Below are 18,515 nucleotides of genomic sequence, written 5' to 3' on the forward strand. Positions count from 1 at the left end.
TTGCTTGGCAGCTGAGACTCTACTGACTGCAATGATTGGTAGATGGCGGTAGGTGGCGCCACATGCCAAAACATTATTTCAAAACATAAACATGATTTGCAGTCTGCAAAATATCATTTTTAATACAAATATTTTGGCGGTACTGTTGTTGTTGGTGAGTTCAGTTTGTTATATGAACATTATTCCTGAGTCTCTGTGACATATTAGGAGGATTTTATGGCCAGTTGCGTTAGATTTATTACATAATGCACCTTTAAATGCATTTATTGTCAGTGTCAGGTGAGGGAAGACTTAACTGATGCAACATCGCCCCTCAGTGGCGTCTTCAGTGAATTACTTAGCCTTCAGCAGCTAGTCCTGATACACTTAACCTCATCCTTTGAGACTCGTTAATGTTTAATATAATGTATTCACTTATACCTTGGCGATTCATAAAGCCGTATATTGCGTCAAAATGCCCGAATACACGATACGAAGTGGAAGCTACTGCATAGTAACAAGCTATCGCTTTCACAGCCTCCTTCTGTCAAGACTAATAATAATAATAAATTTATAATAATCTGTCCTCACACAGAACTACTTTTTATTTATCAACACTCGGTAAAAGAGCAGACAGAACAACACAGCCAAGCATGTCATTCGCTAACTAACAGCTAATTGTGGCTGTGACTGCCTTGGTTTTATCTGACTAACTTGTTAGCTAGCTAGCTACTTCACCCACCTGCTTCGTTGTAGCAGTGCTTTCAACGCCAAGTAGACCGTACAGGTCCCTTTGTAGCATATCGCTGGCTTATTTGGACACGTCTGTCAACAAACAGCGCCAATATATAATAATTCCAGCAGTAACTGCAAGCGCAATGGCATCGTTCAGCTTCGTCTTCTCCTTCTTCTTTCTTATAAATGGCGTGTTACAGCTTTTGTTTGCGTATACCGCCACCTACTGTACAGGAGTGTGTAAAGGGACTGGATGGGATAGGCTCACATTCTAATTTTTGGAAGGAGAAAATATATAATAAATAAATAACTAAGTACAATAATAATACATACATAAATAAATAAATAAATAAATAAATAAATAATCAATCAATCAAACCTAAATGATATCATTAATCTTGTATTCTTTAAGTAACTGATTAGGGCTTTAATTCTTTTCCTCTGCATACCTTGTTCTTCTAGTATGTTGTGTATTCCTGTTTCTACTTCCTGTTTACTCCATTCCTGTCTGAAAACATGATATTTTGTACAGTACATTAATACATGCTCAACATCTTCCTTCATTTTACATTCTATACATGGACCATCACTTTTCCCTAATATCTGCAGGGTTGAATTAAGGCCTGTGTGCCCTAGTCTCAGTGTTGTGTACACTACTCAGATTCGTCTTTTTCTTCTTCCCCATGGATGTATGATCAAATCTGGATAGAGCACCGCCCCCTTTGGCTCCGCGTCCTCTCATTGGCTGCTCACTCTGTCTGTGACACAGCGTGTAAACCCCGCCCACAGCCACGGACAAACACTAGTTCGAGCACAGCGGTACGGGCACACAGTGTACGTGTGAACCGAAACACGCGTTAAAATCCAAGACATCCTTCACCATATCCAGCGTGGAAGTGAGCGGAGCCGCGGACACCGAGTTTCCATTGACACGGTGAGTGAGTCTCCACCGTCACCTGCAGATGTGGCCGATGCCACAGCAGAGGAGCTGCTCTCTCTCAGCGGGATCATCCGAGCCTGTGTCCACGCTTCTGTCTCTGTGTCTGTCTGTGTCTGTGTCTCTCTCTGTGTCTCTCTCTGTGTCTCTGTCTCTGTCTGTGTCTGTCGTGTCGTCAGTTAAGAGAAGGACCAGCGGTTCATTTAGCGCGAAAGCAGATAAAAGCACACATTTACAGCAGCTGGACAGCGTCACAGCCAGGCAAGTGAATGGAGTCCAGAGCTGCTGCTCTTCTTCAACACTGATGCGACATTTTTCCTCTTTTTTATTTTATTTTATTGACACATTTGACAATTGTCTCTTCCTCACTGCTCTTCTGTCTCACCTCGTTTGATTGTGTTACAGTGGCTACATGCTAACGCTAAGCAGTCCACTCGAATTCTTACAGAAATGAGGCCAATAACGACGGAAGCGTTACGTTCCGTTTTACATTGATTAACATACGGAGTCAATACATTAGCATCACCTCAGCTGTGTTGTGCTAATGCAGCCATTCTTTAGAGCATTAACAGTGTTTGAGAATGACATTTTCTCATCACTTCAGAGGTACAAAGGTCAATGTGTGTGTATTATCTTCTATGTCTCAGTCAGGACTGTGAATCAGATCAATGGCAGTCACTGGTGTAGCTGGAGCTGCACGTGACTGATGACAAGGTCACGGGTGGCCCTGCAAAGGTCATGCAGGTGGGAAGTGTGTATGGAGGGGGTGTGGGCATCAGGTGCTTTCCCTCTTTAAAGGTCCACTCCGTAAAATTAAGGCGACGGATACAACAATTAGACTTTTTAAAATTATTATTTTATTTTAAAAAAATGTAAGCGCACATTCACCTGATTTTATGAATAGTTTTTCATTTCCCCAGAATGAGCCTTTCACATTAATGTCAGGAGCAGGGACGGCTCTATGGAGGCTGCCATTTTGAACTGCTCTGTGTTTACAGTAGCCCATAATGGACAAACTAAACGTCTTTTGAGTTTTGATGCTAAACGAGGGCTACATATATTCTCCTGTTTACTTGGTAGGGAAGGTGAGGGATATTCAACTGCAACAACAAACTTCACCTGTACATGTTTAAAATAAAAAAATAACCACTGCCAGCCAGGACTGCAACAAGTAATCTATAATTAATTGATTATTAAATGAATTGTCTACTAATTTTATAATTGTTTATCCGGTTTGAGTGAAGCTTGGAAGTTCTCTTAAAAGTGAATATTTTCTGCTTTCTTTGCATCATATAACAAAGAAATTGTTATATCTGATTTTAATCTGAATAATTTTGGTTTGTAAACAAAACAAGACATGATCATTTTTAGCCGATTTTAGCCGATTCCTCATTCATTTTAACATAGAAATACAATCAGTTAACATCCAATATCCAACTAAAAATACAAAAATGAATCACTACCTGTATGTGTAGTTTATTTAAGTATAAACATATTTCACAACATAGTACCTACACACAAATAAGTAAATGAACTAATGACCAAGAGCGCAGAGCTCTCTCTCTCTGTCTCTCTCCCGCCCTGTGCCAACAATGCCTCTCTCTCTCTGCGCACACAAGTTTAAATGACAAACAAACAAATGCTGAGTGCTGATCAAAAGTTTTGTACAAGTGATTTAAGGTCCTGACTCTTGTCCCAAATATGACAGGCTTCATTCAGTGATTGAAACAAATATATAAACATTAATGAAACATTTACATGCAGAGCGCTAAGGCTTATTAAAATCAGAATATTTCTGTCTGACCGGCCGGTCACTGGCCGATTAATCGGTGCATCCCTACTTCTGGGTGTGAGAGGTTTTTGACAATAAAAGCTAGTTCATGTATGTAAGTAGACCTCCATAACTAACATATATGTGCAACAGGACCACTCTATGTGAGCTTTATGTTAATGTGTTATTAAAGGTTTGGCATCATTTAATATGTGAAAGAACTGCATTGGAATAATCAGTAATGGTAGATATTGTTGAAGATTGTCAAGGTTGTTTATAAGATTGTGACATAGATAGTGTCATGTGATCAGCCAGGCTTACACAACAAGCAACAACAGACATGTGTTGTTCCTCACAACATCATTACCAAAGACAGTTATTCAGTGCAAGTAGATGTTAATCTGCTCCCTGTAAGATGACATGTAAACCAGTCTTTAGTTTTATAGGCTAGGTTTGACTTTTCAGGTTTATTGCCTCTTTGTTAAGAGCGCTGCTCCTGGTTGATTATTACAGTGAAAACCTACCGCTTAACTCATGGGCGTGTCACAGGTCAATTATTAAACCATATGTTGTTCTTGAGATTTTAAAAACTAAATTTTTTTGTCTGGTCTCTTTGCTCTGACTGTAGATACTGCACTGAATTTATGAATAATTTAAAACATTTAGTATCTCTGCTCTTTATTACCACTAGTTTCAAATGATCAGTTTATAGGATTCAGTAACATTTGGAGGTGACTCAGAGCCCTCTGCGTCAACGCAGAGCCTGTCTCAGAGCCTCTGCGTCGTCTCCGACTGCACAAAATAGTTTTTAAGTGTCCGTCACTCCGTCGAGGGACAACGGAGATGGCAAGGGCTGCGATTGGTCCTCAGGACAGGCCAGCTATAGCTGCTCTGTGCCGGCCACAATGCGCAAGCGTCCACAGAGGCGGAGCTGATCACCGCTGACAACGTCACTGCCAAACTATAAATATGTTATATCTTAATACACACAGCACATGTTTAGACTCTAAGGGTGCTTTCACACTTACAGCATTTAGTGCGCACCAAGCGCTGTGGTTCAGTTTGTTTGCGTAGGTGTTAATGCAATCTCTGTACTTTGGTGCGCACCAAATCAACCGGTCCGAGACCAGCCTGAAGGGGTGATCTCAGACCGCTTTATCCACTCTACTTTGGTGGTACGAAACAGTCCAGTGTATTGCATTATGTTATATTATTATGTTATATTATATGAGATGAGATACAGGATTACCGGGTGCGTCAGTGGGGCGGGGCGTCAGCGCCACGGTTTTGCGCTCTCCTCTGCCCAGCATCAATCCCCACCGGGCACATTACAGCAGCGCTGCCATGGGCACTGCCTTGCGAGCCAGCCGTATTCAGCGAGCCAGCTGCAGTGACCGCGGCACTTACGTTCCGTGCCGGTGACACGCCAGGTGAAATCTGGGGTTAGTCTCCGGTGCCAATGGTCTTTGCGGTCTATTTTGGTTAGTTTAGAACTCTGCATATGTGAAAGCGAACCACACCCACGTCTGTTTGCTACATTGTAACATTTTTCTTATTATCTTAAATCTGTGTTCCGTGACACAGAAAAGTGAGAAACGGCCACTGTTTCAACAACAACAGTCTTTCTCTCTCGGACGCCATTGCTCACTGTAGCCAAAAGCACAACAACTTTGCGTAGCGACCCCTACTGATCAGACTGGAAATTGCAGTGCGTATCCGTCACCATGACGGAGAACTATGAAGGCTCCAGGGGTCTCCGTGGTTACTCAGTCGGATAACCATAGGCGCGGGAAGCTGTTTGATGTAGGGGGGGCTGGGGGCTGGGTTGTAACATATGACGTCACAATGATTTCGTGGCACACGTTTTCAGCAGGTTCAGTAGACCGTTTCCACTCACTGCCATTTAGGCTACCGCTATGACAAACGAAATAAACAATGATTTCTAATGACAAGTTTCAGGTTTTATTTTTTCTGTAGCGCGCACTCACTATTAACAACAAGGTAGCCCATGCAACATTGTATAGAGGCCACAAACTTCAGTGATAGGAGTAGGAAAATCAAATACCTGTGATACGTAGCATGTTCCATATTTCAAAAAGAATATATATATATATATATATATATATATATTTCTTGATTAACTTTACATTTCAGCAGACAAAGGAATTTAAGATTCCGCCTCAGGAGTAGGCTATCCACAGATCAAAGAGCATAACAAACTGTAGACTCTCTTTTTGGAGTCCCTGCTCGAAAATGACATGCCCAAACTAAATAGAGTAAACCTCTGCAGTTACAGAGGAGCTCTATGTGGATTATCTTGATATCAAAATAAAGATAACACTTGTGAGATTCCACCAGAGGTGCAAGTTTCACTGTAGATGCCACTGTGTCAGAGTAAATGTACATGGAACACAGCATAACTGAAGGATTTTTTTTCTCTCGCCTAAATTTTTTTTAAAGCAAATATCACCTTTAAAATATGCAGTAAGGAGCTTAAAAACACACAGAGGTCATGTAACAACATGTGGACATGAGCTGTGCAAAGTCTGATGCTGCTGAAATAAAGCAGAATTAAATTACAGAGGTTTTAGTAAAGAGATGCCTGGGCGTTCTCACTTTTGGCTCAGCTTGGCACCATCTGTGCCATTTGAGATTTCTTAGCTACCAAATTATTAAAAACCAATTAAATTTTATTTATATGTCAATATTGGTCTAAAAAGAACTTGTTTTGAAAAAAAAAAATAATCGATGTTCCCTGTGCGGTGCATAATAACAACTCTGTGGCTCTGAAGTGTCGTCAGTTACGCAGCGCCATAGCTCTGGCTTACCTTGGTCAATTAGGGTGATTGACAGCTCGTTTTAAACCTCTAAACCGGTAGAATCAGACCCCGGTCTCCAAATGTGTGTGAATCACTTCATTAGCGAGTCAAAAGGACATAAATGCATATGACGCATTTGGGCGGACATTCGCCCTTCTCTAATCAGAACGATCTAATGTCGCTCTGTAATGATCAATCAGACCGGGATTTGTCCCCAAAGCATGCTGGGAAGTGTAGTTCTTCATTAGAAGTGGTTTTGTTCCGGTGGAAATAATTTGTTTTGATAAACAGCAAAGGTAAGACAATATTTCTGGTTGTATTTCTTGAAAGTCAGTTGTTGTTTTTCCCTTATTTTGGGGCTGGATCTGTGAATCTTGGTCGTAGAGTAATATAAAGGGTACCGCTGGAATCTTTAGATTCTCCATTGTCCAGCCGACACGTGTTTTTTTGTTTACATAATCATGCTGGCGCTCCGGTGCCGCTTTTCATTGTGTGCGCTGTGACGGTTTTTTCCGCTCCTACTGTTTGATCAATCGGTGTTTTAACTGTGTTTCGTGAACATAAGAATGATTTATATGAGCTTTTAGCTGAGTTTCTGACCTTTTCTGTGGCATGTCTGTGTTTGTTAAAGTTAGATATGGTTTTATGACGCTTTTGTCGCTGCGTCTGATGCTGCCCCCGATCCCGGGGGCAACCGTGAAGAAGAGGTTAATGACATTCTTAGAAAAAAGAAACAGAAACGGAATGCTAGATACAAACAGCACTGGACCAGTTGTTTTTGTCGTACACACTTCAAATGAGTTCAAACCCATGCCTAGCACACTACACACATTATTAATCATTTTATTTATTTATTAATTTTTATATACAATATAAGATGCTAATCCACAGCTCGACCAGGGTGGGCTGCAGCTGACGCAGCACCATATGTTCCCGCGCCTTTGCGGATAACGCATTACGCAGTCGGAGAAGTATAATGTGGCCTTAATTCTTAGTTTCACATGAAGACATGAAGGCAGTGATTAAACCTCTGGGCTGACAGTCACTGTGACTGCCGTTCACTTGTATACCTCAGCATTACTGGGACTCGTGGTTTTCCACCTCTGCAAAACACAACATTTTCAGTGACGTTTACTGTCATTTCAATCAATCAATCTCAATCAATCATTTGATAAGTTGTAACTTCAATGGGGCTAGAACTAACGTTTATTTACATAATTGATCAATCTGTCGATTATATTCTTGAATAATGGAGTAATCGTTTGGTTCAGAAAATATAAAACACAATTGTTGATCAGTGTTTCTCATACCTTGATATGATGATTTTCTTGAATGTCTTGTTTGGTCAACACATTTCTTTGTTAAAAGGAACCAGGAAAAAAAATCATATTTAAGAAGCTAAAATAAGAAGTTGTTTATTTATCAAAAAAAAACACTCAATTAATTGAGTATCAAAATAGCTAAAGATTTGATGTAGTAAAAGATTCATAATTGAAGCAGCTAATAAAACACCTTGGTGTTTTCTTTTTTATTTAATTTACTTGACTGACTTAAACTTACCACACAAGGTAGCACTGGACCAGCAGCTTCTGTGTCCTTGAGAGCTGCAAATGCTGTTTTTTATCTGGGTTAAAAAGTGCATGCTTTTCTTTGCTGTTGCTGTCGATTGTTTTTCTTTTTTTTATTAATTGGTTTGAGTGTTTGTTCAAAAATGAAAACAAGCTTCATGATGTTTCAGCTTCTTAAATGTCAATATTTACTGGTTTCTTTGCTCCATAGAACAAAGAAATCATTAAAATGTAATTACACATGACCTAGGAAAATATAATTTCCAGGTTTGGTAAACACCAATCAACAATTTTTAAACTTTTATAAAATAATCAACAGAATAATCAATTATGAAAACAATCCTTGGTTGCATTGTAATTCATTTGTACACATGTGCATGCGTTATGTGTCTTCTTCTCTGGCTTTGGTGTCTCTATGTAGCAGTGCGACAGCACCACATATAGGTCTGGCATATGTACTACAGCATTTAGAATGGTTTTTTTGTGCATTTGGTGTGGGTGAGGACATTTCCTGAATAAACACCACACAGTGTTTATGAAGAACTTTTTAAAAATATGACAAAGAAAAAGATGGTATAGTAACATCTCTGTTTCCATGTCGATAAGCTGGTTCTCTTCTCCAGGGGGTGCACACTGAGCAGACACTGCTGACTTTTAATTAGAAGAATTAGAATTAGTCATTTGTGCACACACACCAATTAGTGATATCGAGTGTGTCCTCTGCATTTAACCCATCCCTTTTTCACAGTAGTAGTGAACACATAAGCAAGCTATGAGGGATTGCAGAGGTGCCTCTTGGCCATGGGCGGTCAGTACCTACCATCCAAACACACCTCAGAAAACACAGACTATCCCTTTAACTGCTGGGTTGTTATTTAGAGTAAACACACGAATGACAAAACACCTGGCATTGCAGCCGGCAGGTTTGAGTGACAGTGTCCACACACTTTTCTTATCTGCGGGCCCAATTCCAATTCCTATCTTAACCCTCAACCTTAACCCTCAAGCTCAACCCACAATCTTAACTGGCCCTCAAAACCAAGTGTTGAGGATTATTTTGTCACTTAGAAATGGGACACCCCTTAAATGCTTATACGTCTTCAGACTGTCGGGGGCAGAATAACGCCAAAGCTGCGTCCAGTCTGTCAGCAAACGATCGCTTTCGGCGCCATCTTTGTTATGTGAAAACCCGCAATGCATTATGGGTAGCCCTTGCTCTCGAGGGTGGTCTCGGAAAATCTCAATATTGAGGGCGATACAGCCCTTAAACTTGCCCCTCAACTTAATTTTTCTGAGAATCGGGACAGCACTTGCACTAGAGGGAGTGCACATTTTTGAGATTGAGGGTTAAGATTGAGGGTTAAGCAAGGAATTGGAATTCACGCCTCAACTCTCTGTTCTCTCTCTTTCTATCCCTCTGATAGTTTGGATTAGGGCTGGGTGATATGGGTGATAATGTTTTAGATGCCATGGATTTTTTAATATATATATATTTGATATTTAATTTCACAAATGTATTCAATGTAATAAATATGATGATTATCAATGCAACAGACTCATGCTATTATGATGACAATGATGAACATCTTGTCTCATGTCGCATATAGAGATAATATGGATTTATTGCCCAGCCTAATATTGATTTGGGGGTCCCTGCTGAGTGTGTATGTGTAGTGACTTGTACATGTCACACATGTTGAACTGTTGAACACGTGAGGTTGAGAGATGCTCGTCTTTGTCTTCGCTGCATTCTTGAAAAAGAAGCTGACTGTAAGCTAAGATGAGCTTTCTGTGACACGATGATGAGGAGAGGATGACTTTATGTAAATGATGGTGAATAAGGTCATTCCATTTCAGCAGTGCCACCAGCTGAGCCCACTGGCTCCACCCCACCCCATGGTTACCAAGGACACCAAGCATCCACACTCAGTACTTGTAAGGAAAGACACCAGAGGAGTCACCTCTGTCTTTCTGTGGGAGACTGATGTCATGGTGGATAACTCTCCTGTGAGCACACATTCATTCAGACGGGTTAGGGTATAAAACGTCACTGGATACACTGTCAATGGATTTTCTCGTCTCTGTGCTCCGTTAATGTTTTATGGAAGCAGATTCTGTTTCCATCCAGCTTGTTGAACTGATGCTGTCTGCATGTGTGTGATAGTGTGTGTATCAGAGAGAGTCGTGCCTCTTGGCCACACTGGCTGCGGTCTACAGATTCTACTGGGCCTCAGGTAGGAGTCCACTCTTATGGAAGCTTCACCTCCATCCACTAGCTCACATCCAGGGTTGTTAACCCAATAGCATCCCTCTTGTACTGTCTTTCTCTGGTTTGTGAGCAGAGGAAATCCCCACAGACTGAGTAGCAGCTCATCCAGAAGAGCAGAAAGGGGCAGGTTCTCTATTAGCAGGAGTGAATGCAGTGGCCGACAGGCTCAACCATTCAGGCTTATTTATAGTCTGATAGCAGGAGGACCTTAGCGAGGAGAGGCTCGTTGAGCACCTCTGTCTGACCCATCACAGCAGATTTATAGACACTCATCTTTCACATGGTTCAGTCCCTTTGAACAAGTTAACGTGTATATCTCAGCGACATCTTTGTCATGCTTATGTGAGAAGGTAACGCCTATAGGCAGATCTGTATAGATCCAGAAAGATCCAGTGGATCAAAATGCAAACATTTAAGGTGCCAGTATGTCTTGTAGTGCTCTTGTAGTTAATATATTACTGTTTGAAGGATCAGCCGTGGAAGAGGTTATTGTGGGGGAATTAAAGAGAAGATGATAAACCTTCATCCCCCAGTAAGCACCCCCTGTGTCTCTGTGAATAAGTGTTTTACAAACTTCACTTTCCTGTTGGTCAGCTCTGTCTGATAAGCGAGATAAAGATCATTTCCAGGTTGGGAAACACTGATCAACTTTTTCTGGACCTAACATTTGAGACTCATTGACCGATTCATTTGTTATTAATATAATTGTCAGTCTGATGACATGAGATGAGATGTGTGGATGCATTCTTTTAGGACACATTCTGACTTGAAGTGGATGTGACTGGATCACTGAGAAAACATGTTGGTTCCAGGTCTGAATTATTTGTACAACAACAACAACAACAACAACAACAACAGCAGTGAGTTTGACATTGTCTCAATTCCTCTTGTGCAAAGAAAAGAATAAAAACGGAGACAGCATTGTTTATGCTTCCACAGCTGCCCTAAATTATTTATTATCAAATAATTGTTAATGTTTTCTGTAATGGTTAGCACACCAGTATAAATTATATATTTAATTATATATGTATGTGTGTATATATATATATATATATATACATACATGTACATACATATTGGCTGGCCAATCACAACATAGTCTTCTGGGGTGAGATAGCGCGGCTGACAAGAGCTTCAGTAAGGAGAGATTTTGATCGGCTCGTTTACAGCAACTAGGAGGTTTTTGACCATAAAAACAACTTAATGTATGTAAGTAGACCTCCATAACTCACATATATGTGCCATAGGACCACTCTATTGGAACTTTCATACCACTTGCGGTACTAGTTATTATCAGCACTGTCCCTGCACGTCGGGCTGTGGAGGCAGAGTAATTTTTTACTCCTGTTTAGTGCGGTCCACTTCCTGTTGGGAGGTCACGTTTTGCAGACATGTTCAGGGCGGGTCCGTGGTCTCACATATCAAGTTTTAGGTGGATACAACAATACCAGATATTGTGAGTTACAATATTCAGGGTCCCTTGAGGTCCCAAAGAAATGACACTTTTACCATATCTCAGAAAATGATGATGATAAAGACATAAAACTGGTACTTAATGATGCATATTGTCCATGTTTATGTTCAACTTCAATTGATAATATAGGGCTAAATTCATTTGTTATTGAAGAAAAACAGATTGTTCAGCCCAGATTTAAGGCCGTCTCAGGCACTTAATTTCAGAGGCTCGGTGGACCGAGTAAATATTATTCAAGCAATCTAATATTCCACAGATTTTCTTTTGTTTGCTATTGTCACATTTTAAAATTGGGTACAAGTTGAATTTATTGAATATATCGACACAATTCTCTTCTTTTTGGCTTTATACACCACTACTAGTGGATTTAACAGAAACAAACAAGATGTGCTTTAACTGCACACTTTCAGCTTTAATTTGAAGGTATTTACATCCCAGGTGAACAGTGTAGGAATTACACTTTACTTAACTTACACTAGGAATTATTACTTTCTAAAACACTTACTTTATTTGCCTCCCACTTTTTAGAGGACCAAAAGTAATGGGACAAACTAAATCATAAATCAAACTTTCATTGTTTAATTCTTGGTTGTAAATCCTTTGCAACGGTCTTCAGTTCCTGCTTGTTCTTTGGGTATTTTCCCTTCAGTTTGGTTTTCAGCAAGTGAAATGCATGCTCAGTCAGATTCAGGTCAGGTGATTGACTTGGCCATTGCATAACATTCCACTTATTTGCCTTATAAAACTCTTTGGTTGCTTTTGCAGTATGCTTTGGGTCATTGTCCATCTGCACTGTGAAATGATGTCCAATGAGTTCTGAAGCATTTGGCTGAATATGAGCAGATAATATTGCTGGAAACACTTCAGAATTCATCCTGCTGCTTTTGTCAGCAGTTACATCATCAATAAATACAAGGGAACTAGTTCCATTAGCAGCCATACATGCCCACACCATGACACTACCACCACCATGCTTCACTGATGAGGTGGTATGTTGTGGATCATGAGCAGTTCCTTTCTTTCTCCACACTCTTCTCTTCCCATCACTGTGGTACAAGTTGATCTTGGTCTCATCTGTCCATAGGATGTTCTTCCAGTTCTTCCAGTCCCTGTATTTAACGCTCACCAATGGTTTACATCTTGTGGTGAACCCTCTGTATTCACTCTGGTGAAGTCTTCTTTTGATTGTTGACTTTGAAACACTTTCCTATATGATATATTTAACTGACATTTCTTATCCAAACAAACAATGATTTATAAAGGAAAATAACGAAAATTTACAGGGGTGCCCAAACGTTTGACATGTGACATGACAAAAAAAGAAATCTTTCAAAAACTTGTTTAAAATTAAATAGCCTTTTGTTATTTATTTCTCAAATTACAAACGGAATCGTCATAAGATTCAAATATTAAAACTAATTTTTTCTGTTCAGCAATGTAAGTAAATAACTAGACATCTTAATCAAAACATTTTTGAACAACAATAATAATATATTTTACCATTTAAAAAAAATATATATATATATGTGTATATATATATATATATATATATATATGGGTGTGTATATATATATATATATATATATATATATATATGGGTGTATATATATATATATATATATATATGGGTGTATATATATATATATACACATTTCTTTTTTTTAAATGGTAAAATATATTATTATTGTTATTGTTGTTCAAAAATGTTTTGATTAAGATGTCTAGTTATTTACTTACATTGCTGAACAGAAAAAATAGTTTTAGTGTTTTAATCTTATGACGATTCCGTTTGTAATTTGCCAAATAAATAACAAAAGGCTATTTAATTTTAAACAAGTTTTTGAAATATTTCTTTTTTTGTCATGTCACATGTCCTACACAAACATGATACACATACTAAATTCCGAAGTGCTTCATACATGTCCTTGCCTGACACAGGCCTAATGAGTGATTTCAGCTTTCTATTTGCTAGTCTGAAAATGTCATCAGTGGAAAATATCACTGTTGGTCTAAATAGGTATAGTAAATATAGTATGCTCGTGTTTAGAGATGACAAATAATATGAATGTATGAAGCCACTTGGCTGTTCACTGTGTGTCTTTATATATTGTGCGAGGTTCCGCATACTGATGATGTCCGTTGATAAATGGTTATAATTCACTACTGTCATAAGCTAGTCTGTAATCTCATGAGACCATTAGCAGATAAAGTTGTCCTTCATGTAATAGTGCAATTCTGTAAAAGCCCTCAGAGTGTAATGAGATGTGGTCTTCACTTGCACACAGTTGCTCTGCTTTTAGTTTGATGTGTGCATGGATATTACAGTGTTTGCCTGTTTACATTTGTGAGTATGCTGCTGTCCTCCGCCCTGCATGGGTATAGATGTTAGAGTGTCAGTGTGTTTGTCAACACAGTTATTCTTATTATTTACGGTGATTATTTGTAACATATTAAAAGTTATTATATCACAAGGTGGAAGCAGCAGCACCAAGCATTTATTTAGTGGACTGCATGCATAATTTACCGGGGTCTTTTAATGCATCTCATTGTCTCAAAATGCTGTAATCCTACATTACTTTCACTAGCTCTCGTGCTGGAGTTTAGAATATTTGAACATTTGCTGAATAATTCCATTGCATTTTTGCTAGAAATGCCCCTCTGTACTCATTAGGACCAGGTTTTGGTCTCCTTGAGAAGCGGTCCCCAACCGGTTTAATGGCTGAATAATATATGTCGCACAAGTAAGCGAGTTTTGCGATCCACTCCTTGTCACTGAAATGTCCTGCCAGCGGTGACTTCTTTTCTGAGAGAAATCTCTGCAGCGGCTCTCGTAATTCAACCACTCTGGCCAGCAATCTCCCTCGGGATGCGTCAAGAGTGAGTCATAGACAGATGTAATGGAGGGAATCCGGTCATTTTTCAAAATAAAACATTGTTCAGACCCGGATAATAAATAAAACGGAAATAATGTAAGTTATTTATTCTTTCTGTGCGGCCCGGTACTGGTACCGGTCCGCCGCCCGGGGGTTGGGGACCGCTGTCCTTGAGGACTACTGGTCTTTACAAGGCTAGTTCTAATGCCAGAAGAGGTCTTACAAACACACTGACACACACAGAAGAGACTTATTGTTGTACTAGCGAGGGAAAATACATGCAGTTTTCCCTCTATATAATCACATCCCTATTGTTTCACACATATTTCATACACATATTAAGCCCTTTTCCAACAGTCAAAATAACCACTAACATATTCCAGCACAGTCCAGGTTTCTCCAGGTGTTTCCTGTTGGAATCTAATGCAAAGATAAAGTCAACATACTTTTTATTTATTGTAAACTTGAGTGGCTGTAGATTATATTAGATGAGCCTTTTGTTGAGGCTAAAATGTCGGCCTGGCCAATATATCAATCGTATATCTACAGTATATTGTGACAAACGACATGATCAGGTATCTGTGATTAATTTTCATGGGTTTAAACACTGTTGCGTTGATGATCATCATATTTATTATATTGAATAAATGAGTGAAATACTTAATATTATATTGAGTAAAAAATGACATTGTATTTTCAAAGAGAGTCAATTAATAACACATGTTTAATATTAATTGTTTGTGTTTATAGTCAATTTCATTGTTTCTAACATATGTCTATATAATAGTAATATATTAGAAGAAATGATTTTTAAGTAAGTAATAACTGTGTTTTAAACATGTAGTAGTTATAATAATACGATATTATTTAGAAGCCATATTGTCCAGCCTTACCTTTAAGCTTGACAGAAATATTTGATTTATTTTGTGATATATTTCGATCTCAAATGATATAAAAAGGTAAATCCTCCTGCATCGCCCAGCCCTGCTGAAGTGGCAGACATGTTTTCAGTGCTGGTTCCTCATGCTGGAGCAGTCACAGCACACTCACTCAAGTGTCAGCACTTCATTCAAAATCCTAGGCTTTCACTTTGAGTGAGACAAATATCAGAGCACTTTGACAGAATGGTGACTCATTAAAGACCTGTTGGGTAGTTTTTGTCTTTTTTAAAGAAGTGAAAATAATCTGGCACCATGAATCGTGAGAAGAATAAGCTAAGGAGAATGATGATAGAGCCTGAGGAGAACAAGCTGACATCCAATTTGACAGATGTGACGCATGGTGAGCTGTTTGTGAGTTTGATCTGGTGTTCATGTGTGTGTACGTGCATGACGTTTGTGTGTCTTTGTTCATTGTGTTTGTTTGTGCGCATGGGCGTTGGTAGTGCTCGTGTTTTTGCTGACATCGTCAGCAGGGGATGTTCTCTGGGATAGATCAGCTTCTCTGTGATGGAGAACAACACATCAGATTTTTAGCCCTCACCTCACCTCTGAACAGAATTGAGCAAACTAATAAAACTCTCCTTTCTACTCCACATTGTTATTGCACCTAGTCTGAGGCTACAATGCCAGACAAATGGATTTGCCTTTTCTAATTCTCGATCCAATGCAGTAAATAAAGCAGTAATCTGCAAATGAGCCTTCTCATAGTCTTTACATTGCAGATTGCAATTTTGTTGTGTATGTAATCTGCATAATTTCAAATAAAGGCTATTCTTCTATTGCTTAAACAAATTTATTAGAGAGAAAGTGATTTCATTTGGAGAAAATGATTGATAGACACTTCTGAAGCAAAGCAACTAAGCTACTCTGTTGACTGATGACAAAAGTCATATTCAAGGGTACAAATTAAAATAAACAAGGAGACAAATCTAAAAGAATGTCTAACACAATATACAAAACAATATAAATAATGAAATACAGCAGTGGCAGAATCTGATTTTATAATATTCTCATTGTGCTCCAGGATGTCAGTGTGTCATCTCTCTTTCATTCCCTGGAATTAGAATGCTTAGCGTTAGAACAACGCACGGTTGTTGTGCTTCTGGCTTACAGTGAGCAATGGCGTCCGAGAGAGAAAGACTGTTGTTGTTGTTGTAGCGGAATAACATTGAAACAGTGGCCGTTTCTCACTTTTCTGTGTCACGGAACGTAGTTTTAAGATAATTTGAGGCGAGAAATTGGCCATTTAGAGTGCAAACATGTGCTGTGTGTATTAAGATATAACGTATTTATAGTTTGGCAGCGACGTTGTCGGTGGTGATCAGCTCCGCCTCTGTGGACGCTCGGTGCACACTGTGAGCCTGCACAGAGCAGCTTAGCTCGGCCTGTCCTGAGGACCAATCGCAACTCTTGCCGTCTCCATTGTCCCTTGACGGAGTGACAGACACTTAAAAAATATTTTGTGCAGCCGGAGACGACGCAGAGGCTCTCTGACAGGCCTCTCGGAGAGTCTCTGCGTCGACGTAGAGGTGCTCTGCGTAACCTACGTAGAGCACTTTACGCAGGAGTATAAATTGGGCTTTAGTCTGAATCATTCATACTAATACACTGGCTGAGTGCAGTAAGGATGTAAAACTTTGAGGGGGTGAATGGTGAGAGACCATGAGGTGGGAATGGGGGAAGGGCTGGAGAAGTGTGAAGGAGTGTTTCTTTCTTTGTGTACAGAGACGCAAAAAACACACCTTAAGACTGTGTGCCAGATAGAGCTGCACGATGTATCGTCTTAGCATCGTCATCTCGATGTGTGCATGTGTGTGTGAACATCGCTCGCTCACTCACTCACAGTCAGCCCCTCCCCCGTACAGATGCTGTCCCTCACACCCCACACTGAAGATGAGCGATAAACAAGAGGTGAGAGAGAGAGAACAATCTTTTTCTTTGCCGTTTTCAAAATGTGTCCCGTAAACACGTCGTCATTTCATCTTTGAATTTTGTTTTATGGGACTTGCAATGTTACATTTAATCCACAATCTGGATGAAATTAAGATTACATTTATTCTGATGGTTGAGTATCTGATCCTGCATACATACATCTAACATCTTCATTCTAATCCCATGACCTTTGACAGAGATATGATTTATTTTGCTCATAATGAGACAGGCATTTCTTGAATATGTGAATGTAAATGTTGGTGCCATCAATGGGTAGATTCTTACCAAATGTAATGGAAACCTCCTTGGGTGATCATAATCTGTTTAAAAACTGTAGACAGGAAGTTGCTAATAGGACAAACTTACAGATAATCACACACCTATGAAAACATAAAGTAAAAAATCTTTCTACTCCAATGACTGCCTAATTTGTGGTGCAAATGTTATCACAAGGTGACAGCAGCAAGCTTTTGGTTAGTGGACTGCATACTTGAGCTAAGTGATGACATTTGCAGGGTTTCTTGAATGCACCTTCAAGCTGCTCCTTGAAGCTCAACACGCTGTAGATTCTGCAGAAGTGATGGAATTTGTTGTTGTGTCTCATTTATAAAGAAGTAGTTGAAAGCTTTTAGCTGCTTAGTCTGCAGAAAAAAATGCATAAAAGCTTTGCAAATTGCTGTTGCGGTGAGAAGCAAAGCAGTTGCAGAGCAATCCTGTACTATGTGCATCTTCATCCAGCCACTGAGTCCTTTCTTACACGTGTGTTAAACCTATGCTACTTAAACTTCAATCAAACTTCATCAAACAACCTACACAAATTTGAGTGGACAGAGGGTAAGGAGAGTGTATCACAGAAGTCCTCGATCCTCCACCACAGAAAAACATGGCTGGTCACCAAGATCCATACATTCTATTACTTAATTCAGGGGTATTCAATTAAAATCAAGTTACTAAAATGTCCAACGGTCCAACAAAGGTCCAAACCTCATAATGTCTACATTGCATCCAACAACTGCACACATTTCCTTATTTCAGCTCTCAGTCCACGTCTTACACTATACATGGGTTAGAGTTGATGATCATTACTTATCTGTTTTGAGTGCTAAAGTAGTAGTAGTTAAGGTGTACACAATGAATACTATAAAATCTGTCTTCATTTTAGGTCATTACTACCTCCCTGTTGTTCAGTTAGTTGGTTTTTCTCATGAGTTTTGTTT

General features: G+C 39.4%; 1 protein-coding gene across 1 annotated transcript in view; it reads left to right on the forward strand.

The window, feature by feature from the left end:
- The first annotated feature begins 1,536 nt into the window (after positions 1–1,536).
- ndrg3a (ndrg family member 3a) overlaps positions 1,537–18,515 on the forward strand; it is a 50,456-nt gene continuing 33,477 nt past the window's right edge. Inside the window, exon 1 of the mRNA XM_083906179.1 lies at positions 1,537–1,648. The gene's annotated coding sequence lies outside the window, so the exon portion shown is untranslated. The remainder of the gene's footprint in view (positions 1,649–18,515) is intronic.

This window comes from Microchirus variegatus (genome assembly GCF_963457635.1).
Source record: "Microchirus variegatus genome assembly, chromosome: 19".
In the NCBI taxonomy this organism is placed as follows: Eukaryota; Metazoa; Chordata; class Actinopteri; order Pleuronectiformes; family Soleidae; genus Microchirus; species Microchirus variegatus.